Source organism: Cupressus sempervirens, chromosome 6, assembly GCF_028749045.1.
Source record: "Cupressus sempervirens isolate cs-2001-9-10 chromosome 6, ASM2874904v1, whole genome shotgun sequence".
Classification (NCBI taxonomy): Eukaryota; Viridiplantae; Streptophyta; class Pinopsida; order Cupressales; family Cupressaceae; genus Cupressus; species Cupressus sempervirens.
The window spans coordinates 513,443,183-513,458,165 of NC_143123.1; positions in this window are offsets into that span (position 1 = coordinate 513,443,183).

Sequence of the window (14,983 nt, forward strand, 5' to 3'; positions counted from 1 at the left end):
GATTCTGAGAAGGTAAAGCCTAAGAAGAAGAAAAGAAAGATAAGGTATACATCTAGTGTCAGCAGTATAGATGAGGAAGACATTGAAAAATTGGAAGCATTGTTGGCTAGAAGATTCCACAAAGGCAAAGGTAAATTCAAAGGTAAGTTATCTATCATTTATTTTATTTGCAATGAAGTTGGTCATATTGTAGCAAGATGTACATAGAAGAAGAAATCCAAAGAAGGGAACATGTACAAAAATAGAAGAGAAGATGGTGGAAGAGACTACAGAGATAACAACAAGAAGTCATGCTATATTGTTGATGAAAACCACTTTGATAAAAATGATGAAGAAGTGGTATATGTTGCAATGAAGGATGAATTAGATTAGGATGAGGCTACTACACTTATGACTTGTGTGAACAAGAATGACAAATGGATCATTGGTAGCAAATGCTCACATCACATGACTAGAGACAAAAGTAAGTTCATTACCTTAACTTGTTATGATGGAAATACTGTAAGATTTGGTAATGATGCACCATGTTCAATAAAAGGAAAAGGGTCTATTAAGCTTACAAACAAGATCTCATGTGACAATGCTTATTATGTTGAAGGATTGAATTATAATTTGTTAAGTGTATCACAATTGAACAATTTGGGGTGTAAAGTTGAGCTTGAAAAAAAATCAGCCAAGATATATGATACAAATGGAAACTTGATTGGAAAAGGTGATCAAACTAGGAGTAATATGTTCTATTTGGATATAGAAGATGCCACTTGTCTTATTGAAAAAATTGATGATATATGGCTTTGGCACAACAAATTATGTCATGTTAACTTTGATAATCTGATTAGTATAAGTAACATGAAAAGAGTTAGAGGTTTTCCTAAGTTGAAGAAACCAAAAATCATAATATGCAAACAATATCAGCTAGGCAAGATGACAAAGTCAAGCTTTAAAAGTGAAGCTTATACCTTTAAAGAAATACTTGAAATTGTTCATACTAATTTGTGTGGACCTATTGAAGTGCAAAGCTACAAAGGAGATGAGTATATAATGTTTCTTGTTGATGATTACTCTAGAATTATGAATGTCATCTTTCTAAGACAAAAATTATATGCTTTTCAAATATTTAAATGGTACTTGGCAAGAGTTGAGAGAGAAACAGGTAAGAGCTTGAAATGCTTGAGGTTAGACAAATGAAGTTACATGAATTTAAAGTGTTCTACAATGACAAGGAAATTAAAAGACAGATATCAGCACCAAGGACTTCCCCACAAAATGGAATTGCTGAAAGAAAAAATATATCTATAATGGATTGTGCCAAAACACTAATGATGGAGAAAAATGTTTCCCTAAAATACTAGAGAGAAGTTGTAAGTACTACAGTATACACTTTGAACCATGTGCAAGTAAAGAAAGGTACTCACTCAACATGTTTCTAACTATGGTATGGTCATCCACCTAATGTAAAATATTTTAAGGTATTTGGAAGCAAATTCTATATTGTCAAAGATGTTAGAAGTGGAAAGTTTGATGCAAAGAGCGAAGAAGGTATATTCATTGGTTACTCCACAAGAAGTAAAGCTTACAAGTGTTTAATTAATAACACTAACAAGATTATGGAAAGTGAAAATGTGAATTTTTATGAGTTTACAGAAGCACATGAAGCTGAACCTACAAAAGAACCAAAATATTACAAGACATTTTCATACTACTATGAAGGAATGCCTACTGAAGAAGATGTCACAAATCATGCAGCAAATCAACAACAACTTTCAACAACTGCTGAGTCACACCCTATGAATGTCGAGTTGCATTTAGATGCTAAGTTACAAATTGAGGAGAATTCACAATCTAACTTTGAGATTAGCATACATGAAAGAGATGTTGATATAATTGATAGAGATGCACATAGTGATATTGAAGCTAAGAGATAGAATGCAGCCACAACAACTGAACCTAGACTGTCCAAATATGTCAAAAGACACCATCCTGTAGATCAAATCATTGGAGACAAAGATGCAAGGCCAATGACAAGAAATAGGTTAAGAGGAAAATCATTCTTGCTAAGCATGAAGGAACCTAAGACAGTGAGAGATGCATTGAAAGATGATGATTGGTACAAGGCTATGGAAGAAGAAATTCGGCTGATAGAAAAGAACAAGAATTGGAGCCTAGTTCCTAGACCAGAGGACAAGAATGTGATTGGCAGAAAATGGGCATTCAGGAACAAGCTAGATTAGAATGGTGAAGTTACAAGAAATAAAGCAAGACTAGTTTGCAAAGGGTATGCACAAGAAGAAGGAATTGACTATGGTGAAACATTTTCCCCTGTTGCAAGAATGGAAGGAGTAAGAATTATGCTTGCTTATGTTGTTTGCAAAGGTTTCAAATTTTACCAGATAGATGTCAAGTCTACATTTCTAAATGGAATATTAGAAGAAGAGGTCTACATAGAATAGCTAGAAGAATTTATGGACAAAAAAAATAAAAGCATGGTATACAAACTGCACAAAGCCCTATATGGATTGAAACAAACACCAAGAGCATGGTATGAGAGACTTCATACTTATCTTGTTAAGATTGGATTTGAAAGGATAGATGATAATAATAATTTATACATGAAGATAGATAAAGAAAAATTTATATTATTATTTGAGATATTTGTTGATGACATAATATTTGGAGGACAATATGCTTTATGTAAAGATTTTGTAAATTAGATGAAGCAAGAGTTTGAGATGTCAATGTTTGGTGAGATCAAATTCTTTGAGGGACTACAAGTATATCAAATGAAGTATATGTATATATTACTTAGTTAAAATATGTCAAGGAGATTTTGAAGATATTTGGACTTGAGGACTCAAAACTAGTAAGTACACCTATGGTAACAACACTCAAGCTATCAAAGAATGACGAATCAGCTGAGGTCAATCAAACATTGTACAGATCCATGATTGAAAAATTGCAATATGTAGTACATAGTAGACCTAATATTGCATTAGCTATGGGAATAGTTGCTAGATTCTCTACTAACCCAAGAGAAAATCACCTAATGGTAGTGAAAAGGATAATGAGATACCTGAAGGGAACAGAAGAGTATGGCTTATACTATAAGAAGAATGAAAAGTTTGAGCTAAAAGCCTACACTAATGTTGATTGGGCTGGAAATATTGATGATAGGAAGAGCACTAGTAGAGGAGCATTTTTCTTAAGTAGAAGACTTGTTACATGGACAAGCAAGAAGCAGAGTTGTACTTCACAATCTATGTTAAAGTAGAGTATGTTGTTGCTGCTATCAATTGCACAAACATTGTATGGATCAAACATTTGCTAAAAGGAATGAAGGAAGAAATTATTGAACTAGTGAAACTTTATACAAGTGCTATAAACATATCAAAGAATCTTGTTATGCATACAAAGACAAAGCACATTGCAATAAAGTGTCATTATGTAAGGGAATTGGTTCAAGACAAAGAGGTGAAGATGGAATATATCAACACAAAGGAGAAAATTGCTGACATCTTCACAAAGCATTACTGAAAGATGATTATGAGTATCTGAGAGGTAAATTAGGGGTGATACCCCTATCAAAGGCTATATAAAAGATAGAGGGAGTATCCTACATCAAAAAAATTGACATTCATTTCATATAAATTGATGCAGTGGATCTTACTTTAGCAAGTTGTCTAAAGTAATTAGAAAGTTGAAATTTCAAATTAGTCACAAGCAAGGTGATGGAGGGAGAAAATTGAAGAGCTTGCAAAAGTTTATATCTGCATATACCAAGATGCCAAGTGTTGAGTACACGTCTTTGGCATTGTTTTCAAAGAGGGAGAATGTACAATAAATTGATCAAGAGGGAGATGATTAAAGTAGACAATAAAGTCAGAGGGAGAAAGTACATTAGCAAAAGATGAACAATAAAGTGAGAGCACATCATCAAAAGATCAAAAGACAGAGAAGGAAAGAGGGAGTTAGCAGAAAACAAGAGAAGGAGATATTCTAAGATTCTATTGATCCATGACAGAAGAGAATGTTATATTTTGTAACTAAGGAGTTGCTGATAGAGGTAGAAGTTTTATTCATAAGTTTATTTTTGGTATTTCCTTACTGTTCAAAACTAGTTAGTTCATCATTTGTTTGATTGGCTGATCAGTTTGGTTTTCCATAAATGCCAAAGAGGGAGATTGTTGATATATGATTGAAAAGGTCATTTGCATTAGAAAATTGTTGTAAGAAGTGTTTTCAATCATTTTTTTGTCACTAATGTCAAACCTACTATATGTTGGTAAGAAAATTACTTATATGTTTCAAGCACTATCACTTAGTTGATTGATGAAGAGGATTTGATCAACACGATGTAACAAAAGTACCTAGAGGAAAGGTTAAGTTATGATTATGTATTGAAGTGTAAGAATTAGTTAAGATAGTGATAACATAATGTATTGTTGATATACTTGGGGTTACAAAATGATTGGTTACACTTAGAAATTTTAGATGAAAATGATTGAACAAAGTTCATTTGCTAAGCTTGACTAGGTTGATAGAAGGTGTTGAGTAAAGTTAGCATAAGCTGAGCAAAAAGTTAGTTGGAGGCGAGTGAAAGTGTTCTCTAGTGGATGTCGAGAAAACTAATAGATATTGAGAAAGTTAGTAGATGTCGAGTGAATTTCAGTATATGTAAAGTACCAGTAAAATTTAGTTGATGTCAAGTCATTTTACAGTAGATTCTAAGTAGCATAGTATGTGTCGAGCATCAGTAAATTGATAATGTTAGGCTACTGCATTATGAAAAAGATTGAAGATTCACCACATAAAAGCCAACAAGTTTATTTTCTTGGAACTTATGAATCAGGAGGAAGATAAGATTGATGAGCTAGAGGCACAAAATCTTATGTAAACCATTTTAGAAGCAAATTCAAATGGATTCTAGGAGAAGTTTCTAGGGAAGACAAGATATGGGGTAGATACATTGTATCCTACCTAATCCATCAAAAAACCTAATTTTTGAGATGGATATTGAGTAGGGAAAAGAATTATAATTACCTATATCTAGGGATGCTTGGTCATGAAGTAATGGTTAAGAGGTCAAAAAGTTTTTGGATGCAAAAATCTGACAAGGTGAAGGAAGAAAGATTTGCTTCATCAAGTAACCTAAGTGACAAAGTCTTTAATGGTGAACTAAGCAAGAGGCTTAATGAAGATGAATTATTGAATGGTGAACAAGCTATCAGAACTGCAAAGATAGGAAGCCAAGAAGAAATGAGGATTGAATAGTGATCTGTAATCTACAAGTAAGGTTGTAAGTTGTATTAGATCAAACTCTAGTGTTACTCTCAAACAATTGATTCGGATTAGGGTAGATCCTTTGGAGAAAGGTTAACTTAACAGTCATTGGAAAATCCTTTAATAGTGTGGCATTCCAAGTGAATGACCTAAAGTCCTCTAACAAGGATCACTTTTTACAGGGTGATTGAAATCCCTTAACCATGTCACATTTAACAATGTGTGTTGTAACCTTTAACAAGGTTGGCCTTTAATAGGGAATCACTTCATAAGAGTGAGAAAGGAGTTGCATGTTACTCATGGTTTTTCCCAAATATGGTTTCCATGTTAAATTATTGTGTCATGTGTACTGATGGATGTGTTGTGTTTTATACTTTACATTTCTACATGTTAGTTTAACAATAACATATCAGTTTTGGTTTACACACAATGAATGCATGCATGGTTAAGAAAGTTTTATGGGTTCTCTAAATTGTAAAAGTTTTATGTGGACATGTGGACCTTGCATAATTGATTCACCCCCCCCCCTCTTAGTTATTCTAAAGAATTCCAACATTGAAACCATCTAGAAGAAGAAAAATACTTTTTATCAACTAGGTTATCAAGGACTTGGTCTATAAATGGCAATGGGAAATGGTCTTTCTTAGTGGCTAGATTGAGCTCCCTATAATCTACACAAACTTTCCATTTTCCTCTCTTTTTAGGTACCATGACTAGGGGTGAGACCTATCGGCTATCAGAGATGGGGTATATAAAACCATCACTTAATAGTTTTTGCAATTCATTCTTAACAATATCTTTTAAGACAAGGTTAACTCTTCTCTGAGGCTATCCAATAGGTTTTAAGTCAGAGCTGATATAAATCTTGTGAGTGTAGAGCATAGGATCCAATCCTTTCATGTCCATGTAGTAACTACAACATAATTTTTTGTTGGGAGGGTGATAAAGCATTGTTCACATTCAGCTCCTTGCCTAGACCAATTTCCATTTTAATAAACTTATTTGACATGAATAATTGGGCAAAAGGAGAATAATCCATCTCATGAGGTAATAATGAATGAAGAAGTTGTGAAGCTTTTAAATGATGCAATGAATTCAAAGATGGTAAATGGTTTCTAAGATACATTAAGCTTGAGAATATATTGGAGTTTCTATTCCATATTCATTCAAAATAATAGATGAAATTATTTCATCTTCTTCTCGAGTAGCTATAAATGATTCTCTACCTATCATCATCAACTGATGGATGGAATTGGATTCTAGATTATCACACATGTTATGGTATGAACCATTACACCAAAACCCTGAGATGCTAGTGAAGGTCACCCACTAGGATCATAACATCCCACAATGCTCTTCATTCTAGACTCTAGGCTAGATGTGCACCCATACAATGGGGCCTCCCTTGGCCATTGGAGCCCCAAACAAATACTACAATGTTGGTATTTCCACCCACTCTAAGACTCAAACCTAGGTGGAGGCTCTGATACCACATGATACAAACCATTGCACCAAAACCCTGAGGTGCTAGTGAAGGCCACCCACCAGGATCATAACATGTAGTGAAAGCAATATTTGGTTGGAATTACAATACATGTTGTAGATGTCACTATTATGGTGATTTTGGACACATTGGAGAAAATTGTATAAAACATCACATGAGGAAGAGAAACATTACAAAAAGGTGTTTTGTATATACAAAACTTGGAAATCTTGCCAAGAATTGTATGAAAAGAGGAAGAATTAAAGATGAAAAGGAAGGAAAGGTTGACAATATTAGAAAACAAATGAGGAAGTAGTGGGTGCATAAATCTCCAGAGAATGCAACCCAAAGTCATGAAACTATTGACACCCAAGTTAATGAGTTGGTTGACTCAACCATTTCAACTTAGATATCCATGGAGATTACTAGAATTGAGATTCAAAAGAAGACATCTCATACCAGTTCTAGACACCAAGAAGAAGATCCATATCAGCATTCAAGATGCACTAGGATCACCGAGCTATGATGACAACTGAAGACCTTACTGAGCAAGGTTGGGTCACAAGACCTTACCAAGAAATTTTAGGTTGCATATCTTTACCTAGTTCTAGATGTAGATGTAAAGTTGGTGATTCTACCAAGTACCAAGTTTAGACCAAGTGGTGGTAACCTTACTAAGTTGAAGGTGTCTTCTGAGCAATAAAGAACAAAATGAGTGGAGAACAACTTGGCACCAAGAAAAAATTTATATGAAGCATTAATGGCTATCGTAAAGACAAAAAAAATTAAAGGGAGGAAATCAAATGTATTATTTTACCACAAATTTCCAGAGTTTAGAGCAAAGAGTGATTTCAAAACCCTAAGTGATTTGAAGCAATTATTGTTAAAGATTTCTCCCATGTTTGAAACCCTACTACGTAGAATGGTTTCTTCCAACAAAATGTTGAAGAAAGGTTTGGAGATGGTTCATAGAGTTTATTGCAAGGCTCCCATGTTTAATTGAGTCCAACAGTTGCAAAGGTACTTGACCCTGCTAGAGCACAATCTCAGATTCCACCAAAGGTACTTCTCATTCATGACATTAGGTCATTTTATCACTACTCAATTAAAGAATTGGGAACCCTATAAATGAACGAATTATTTAATGAGATATTTGTGGATGGTGTTTTGAAACCCAAGCATAAACATCTAGAAAAAAAGGGTTTCACATATATCTTGCATATGTCAAGATATTTTCAAGGAAAGTGCATTAGGGTCATCTTGAGTTGAGTCCATGAAATGCATTTGTGGTTGGATCACCCTATCTAGATTACAAAGAAGATGATCCACAGGATAACCAAGTTATCAATGTTGAATAAGGCAAAAACCATAAAAACCCTAGGTCGGGTTGAATTGGCTTAAAGAAGTCTTACCAAGTGGGATGACAAAGGAATGAAGTTGAATAGTATCATGGACATGGAATTGAAATTTGGAATCATGTGATAGCACACAAGATATACACCTCAAGCTGTCTGAATAATGTATCATGCAAAGTTGTTTACCTAGTACTGAAGGTGGTGAAGAACAATCTATCCTTTGACATTGTCGAGCTGCACTTGATTCAACTTAGCAAGAGCATGGAAAGCATCTGAGTCTCAAAGAACAACCCATATAATTTTGGTTCTTTTTTGACTTGTTTATTTTTCTATGGACAAGATTTTTTCCCTTCAAAAGGAACTATGGTGTGGAAAAAGGATACATTGGTGTTATATCAAAACAATGAGTTTATGGCAAAGAAGGATGAAAATTTAGAATTTAGAATGGATAACTACTTTTATTTCTTTAAAGGAGAAAATGAAAAATAGATTCAGAATACCAAGGAAGTTGGTAGAGGACTATGAACATGACATCTATTTTTTAGTTGACTGTGACAGGGTCTATATCCACACAATAAGGTCAAGGCTGGCATGGGTTAAACCTCTAGGATATGAGGTTAACATAGATGACACCAAGGACATCATTAAGGCTCTCTTGAATGAGTTAGTAGAACCCAAGACATCTTATTTTGGCACCTATGAGAAGGCTAGGGCCAGAATTAAACTTGAGATCAAGTGACCTTAAGCAGTGAAGAGAGGAAGGAAGAAAGTGGAGAAGTTACTGAAGGCCACCAAATATTTTAGTTCCCCTCTCTTGATAACTAAAGGAAAAGGTGATGAAATTGAAGAAGAAGAAGGTGAAGAAGAAGATACAAAGGAAGAGGAACCTAAAGTGAAAGGGCCTCCAAAGAAGAAAGGGAAGGTAATTATTACAAAAATTGCAAAATCATCCCCTATAGTATTCACCAGATGAACCAAGCCAAGGAGAAAACTTAAGCTTGGAGAGGATTAAGATGAAGCTGACCAAATAGTATTTTAGAAGACTACCCCTACATTTGTAGAAAGATTAAAAATATTAGAAGAAGGAGGTGGCATGACTTACTTCAAGTCTCTTAAGTATGACACTAGGAGTGAAGAAGAAAAGAAATAGATTAAGGATGCCCTAGTGGAAAAAATGGCTAAATGGAAATTCTCTCCTGATGAGTTAAAATCACAAGTTCCTAATGTAATTCTCAAAGCATTTTCACTAGTATGGTAAAATGCATTAAATGTTGCAAGAGACATTAAAGAATAGACCTTGAGACAACTCATGCTGAGTCTCAATGACAAAGAGGTAAAGAAATCAATAAAGGAGAATGAAACAAAACTAACACAAAATTTCAATGCATTGCTAATCCTATCAAAAGATATTGAATCAGTTGTAAAATCAAACCTTGTTGCATGGAAAAGTATCTGTGGGCTGCACAAACCCAATGATCAAGTTGTGCATATTGATGATCAGGATGATGAAGAAGATGTGGCAAAATATAATGAAGATGTAGAAATGGATGATGAATAAATTAATGACATTGATAATATTGATGCTAAAAATGAAGAAGACCAAGAACCTATAGGAGTAAATCTTCCTGAGATTTAGAGTATTCAGGAATCCAATGCAACAAAGATAGTAGTAAAGGTTATTGCCTCCTTTTCTCATTCTCTGAGAAAAGCCTTAGTGCAATCTAGCTTAGAGAAAGCTTCTACCAAGTTTTTTGAGGCAAAAATTGTATTGTGAAGCACCCAACCAATCATTAGAGCAACATTACCAAGCATTATGATGAGTGAAGTTACTATCATTTTATCTACCAAACAATAGGCTCCATTCTTTCTAGGATCAAGCATTACCAAGCTATAGAAAGGTTTTCCTACTATTAATATTGTTTCTTCTACTTTTGTTGTTGTATCTATTGATTCTACTATTGTTTCATTACCAAGTATATCCATAATAAGTGCAATGACAATTGAAGTTAAGCCTCAATCAAATATAGATGTTTTGATCAAAGGAAAATAAATTGTTTCTTCTCCTATTCAAAAGGAAAAGGGAAAATAAGTACAAGCATCTATTAAGAAATTAATCTAGAGGAGGACATTGTGATACTAGATAGGGATCTTTACAATTTGACTCTTGATCAAATGGATACCCTTGGAGAGCTATGGAAGAAAAGAGAAATACAACAAAAGCTCAAAGAAGAGAAGAAAAAGAAGAATCCAATGCTTGAGGATATAAAAGCCATATTCATTGATGCACTAATTATTAAGGTTGATGAGAAGAAACCAATTTTGGATCAACTTGTTGAAGTTGTTCACAAATATAATGAGGAGTTGAATGGACAAGAAAAAATATTGTAGAGGGTAGAGAGAAAATTTGAAAATAATTTTTTAGAGAAGGTGGCACAGAGAATAGCTATTGACCAAGTTTAATTATCTACTATTCTTGCTACACTTGAAGTGTCCATAAATAATGTTTTTGCTTTATTTGTCAAGTTAAGTGATACATCTATCTTCACTAAGGAAATCAAGGATAAACTATCCAAGATAAATGAGGACATGAAGACAAGTGCACAACAATTATCACTAGATCCCATTTGTAGCTCTACACATTTTGTGAAGATTAGGAACTTGAAAAATCTTCAGGCAAGAACTACTAAGGGAAGAAGCTAGGATTAGGGCAACACTTGCAGATATTCAAGGCATGATCCTTCCCAATATGGATGCACTACAAAAGCACATTGCACATGAAAAGACATTGATCCATGATAATAACTTCTCCATAGCTAATCACATGATGGAACTTTCAATATAAGTACAGATAGCCTTACATGCATCTAAGGTATTGCAAGAGAATTGTGACAAGACCATGGTAATCATTTTGAAGGTACACAATGATTTCTTGTCACATTTTGGTATTAACTTGTAAATATTTTTCACTTTTGGCATTTATGTCAAAAAAGGGGAGAAGATTATTTTTATAGAAGGAGAATATTATCATACTCCAGATATATGTATGGGGGAGTAGTAATATGATAGGAAACACATGTATGGATAAGAAAAAAATATGTTTACAAAAGAAACTTTGAAAAATAAAAAATAAATAGAGTAAAAACAAAGTAAGAGGTTACCAAGCTACAGCATCATACATCAGTCAAAACCAAGTTGAAGATCCAAATTGTTGATAGAGGGAGTTTTGACGTGTAATTTTGAGAATTGAGATTTTTGGTATGATAAGTGTTTTTGTCACTAATGCCAAAGGGGGAGATTTTTGACATTAAGGTCAATGTATATTAGTGACTTAACACTTAGTCAATTGGTTTCATTGCTACCGAGCTTATCATTCTTCTAGTAGTGTTAACTAAGTGTTTCATTTTTTACCAAGCTAAATAGTTAGATTGCAGTTCATGGCAACCTTCACATTATCTACCAAGCATCTAAGACAATTTATAGTATTGCCCAAGCATAGCAGAGTCTACCAAGATTTCTTGTAGAAGTGATGAAGATCTTAGTGTTAACGAAGCTCTATAGCATTAACCAAGTATATTAATGTCTACCAACCTCACAGTGTTAACCAAGTGAATTCAATGTTCACCAAGCATAGTAGTGTCAACTAAGAATTTTAGTATCTACCAAGTTTCTCAATGTTCATCGAGTCATACAGTGTTAACCGAGTTCTTGCTACTCAAAGTAGTTAGTATGGACTGAGCTTCAACATCAACTAAGTGCTAGAGTCTACCAAGTGTTGACAGTATTTAGTGAGTGTTAGAACATCACCAAGTTGTCTTCATAACTTGAGTAACAACAATGGGCTAACTTTGTCAATTATGATGAATTTGGTATTATAGCTTACTCCAACAAGTAATTAAGTGGATTGGTATATATGTAATATATTGTATAATATCCAAATGGAATATATATGTGAACAAGTAAGAAGTAGATGAGTGTGAATTGAAGAAGGCTACAAGTAGTATAAGGTATAGCAAATACTTATCTATCATTGTCAAGTGATCATTGCAATTCAAGGAATCTCATTCAGCAAATCAAAGTTGTAGATCAGAGATTAGTCACTGTTTCATCCTAATAGGTGTATCAATCAAATTCTCCAATAAGGTGGACTTAAAAATCTTATTCCAAATATCATAACAAAGTGCATACTTCACTATATGTTTGTAAATCCTTTAACAAGGTGTACCTAATAGTCCTTATTTCTCCTAATAGGGTATATCACTAGAAGTGGTCAACTATAAGCCTTAATAGGTCAACTTTATACTACAGTCATAAATTTTGTGGATATCATCCCCACCCCAATTTTTCTTTTCTATTTGAGAGGTTTCTAGGTTACCATATCTTGTGTCAAAGTGTTATGAAATTTTTATTTCTTTCATTCTTTCATGCATGCAACTAGATCATATTATGTGGTGATGGTTTAATTGGTAAATTAAGGTTAAAGTTTTCTTGGTTCTTGGTTCACCCCTCCCCTTTTAGTAACCTAGCCTACCTTATATTTCCAAGAACTTCTTATAGTTATAGTAATATCCTTTAAATCTAGGTGTGGTAGGTGCATTTCTCATTCTTGACCTACACTCATGTATTTGATGTCCTTGTTTCTTGCAATAAAAACAATAACTAGTAAAGTTGGGTTTAGGATTTTGCATACCATGTTTACTTCAGAAAAAAAAATGTAGTATGGCTAAGTTTTCCATAGTGATAGCATGTTGGTTTGCCCTTTATCTTTACATTTCTCAGTTATCCATTCCTAGATGATTCTTCTTTCTCAGTGCATGAATATCCTAGCCATTAGTACTATTAGATGACTTCATAATTTCTTTAAAGTATTTCATTAATTCTTTTGGTTTTTTGAATCTTTCCATAAATTCTTTCTTAGTTTTCTATTCATTCTTTAGTATATCCTTTTGTGATCTAAGATTTGATATTTCCACATCTTTTTGATTTATTTCCTAATTTGCAAGCATTAGTTGATTCATCATGTCTAGTTGAGTATTTGTGAGGTTTTGTACATCTAATATCCTTTCTTCAAGTCTAGTAGCCATTACCCTTTTGTCTTCCTCAACCATTACCTTGTCTCCTTTAGCTTTCTTCTTTTGCTTGGTCACTTCACATAGTCTTACTAATTGGATTTCATGTTTCCTTTTTAGTCATCTTATTTCTTCATTCAAGAGTTTTTTTTCAAGTAGATATGTAGATTCTTTGTCATTTGGATTGATTGGTTCAAACAGTTCTTCAGTCTCAACTTCTTCGTAGAAAAATTATTTATCCTAGATCACAAATTCCTTTCTTCTTTTTAGGTATTTCCTCAGATCTTGTCTTGCTTTGTCAAGTTTATGCAGTATGAGTTGGATGTCAATCACCTGATTATCAATAACCCTGTCCAATTTATAAGCCTCCATCTCCAAGATCTAATCTCAAAGAGATTAAGCTTTTCAAAGAGAACCAATTCTTTGATACCAATTGTTTATTTATGGAAGTATAAATAGGATAAAAAAAGATACTAAGTGGGGGGGGGGGGGGGGGGGGGGGGGGGGGTGGTGAATCAAAATCTTAAACACTTTCCCTTTTTACAATTTATTCACACATTCACTAGTTATCTTATGCATGCAAAAAATTATAAGAGTAAACTTGTTGTAACATGTAGATTTAATCTATCATATGCATGAAAATAAACACATAACACAATATTTTCTACCTAGAAACCCTCCAAGGTGAAGATAAAACATGGGTGGGGATGACACCCACAAATCTTCACTAATACCGTAATAAAGTTAACACATTAGGGTTACACAGTTTGACCATAATATATGATCTACCTTGTGAGGGGTATGCCCTATTAAAATCTATTGAGATTATTAGGTCTGACCTTTATAGAGGATTAAAATTTACAACAAAGTAAGGACTCTGTTAGGAGATTTACATAGATCTATTAAGACCACTTTGTTAAGAGATTTACCTTGATTCAACTTCACTAGAACTAATTTAGTACCTAACTCTTGGTTTTCTCTGTAAGTTTATTTTGAGTCTTCTCTTTGTAAACTGATCCTCTCTCTAATCTAATAAAGCTTTTCTTCCCCTTTACTACACTGATTAGGTGACTTATTCTACTAAGAGATAACATAACACTTCCACTGACTTCTAATCTAATCTTAATTCTTCACTTCACCATTCACATATTACTCCTTGTCTATCACATTGTTTGCATCTCTTTTCTCATCACCATATCATCTAGGTTAAAATATTCTCTTTTTAAAGAGTTTTGTAAAGAGTTTCCTAGATGTTTCCATATTTTTCCTCTTCATCTAAGTTGTTGAGCACAAAACATAGGGATATATGATCCAAATCATAAATGTGTAAAATCTCTTAACAGCGTCTACAAATATTAGATGTTCCTTCCATGTCAGATTGAAAATCATTTACCTCAAAGTTTGTATCATTTCTAACTAGTATGTAAACTCTGCATTGTTCAACACTTACTATCTTTGATACTCGACATTGCTTTTGATGCTTAGTTTGTATTGTGCTTGACACTTACTATGTAACTTGGTACTTATATGCTTCAACTACTCAATAAGTGTTGAACTTGGCTTGTATAGAAAATACACAATGACTAAAAACCTATTTGACCCCTATAGAGCTTGGTACATACATACTTATGTAATGACTCAACCTATATAGAGTAGCTTGATCGTAGTATTGACCATCTAACTCTGCCTAGTAAATGACTAAGCGTTTGACACTAATAGACAACAATAGTTAGAGATACCAACATAGATGTATGTATGTGTATGTGTGTGTAAAGCTTTCATAGGTATTATGAATGAATAAA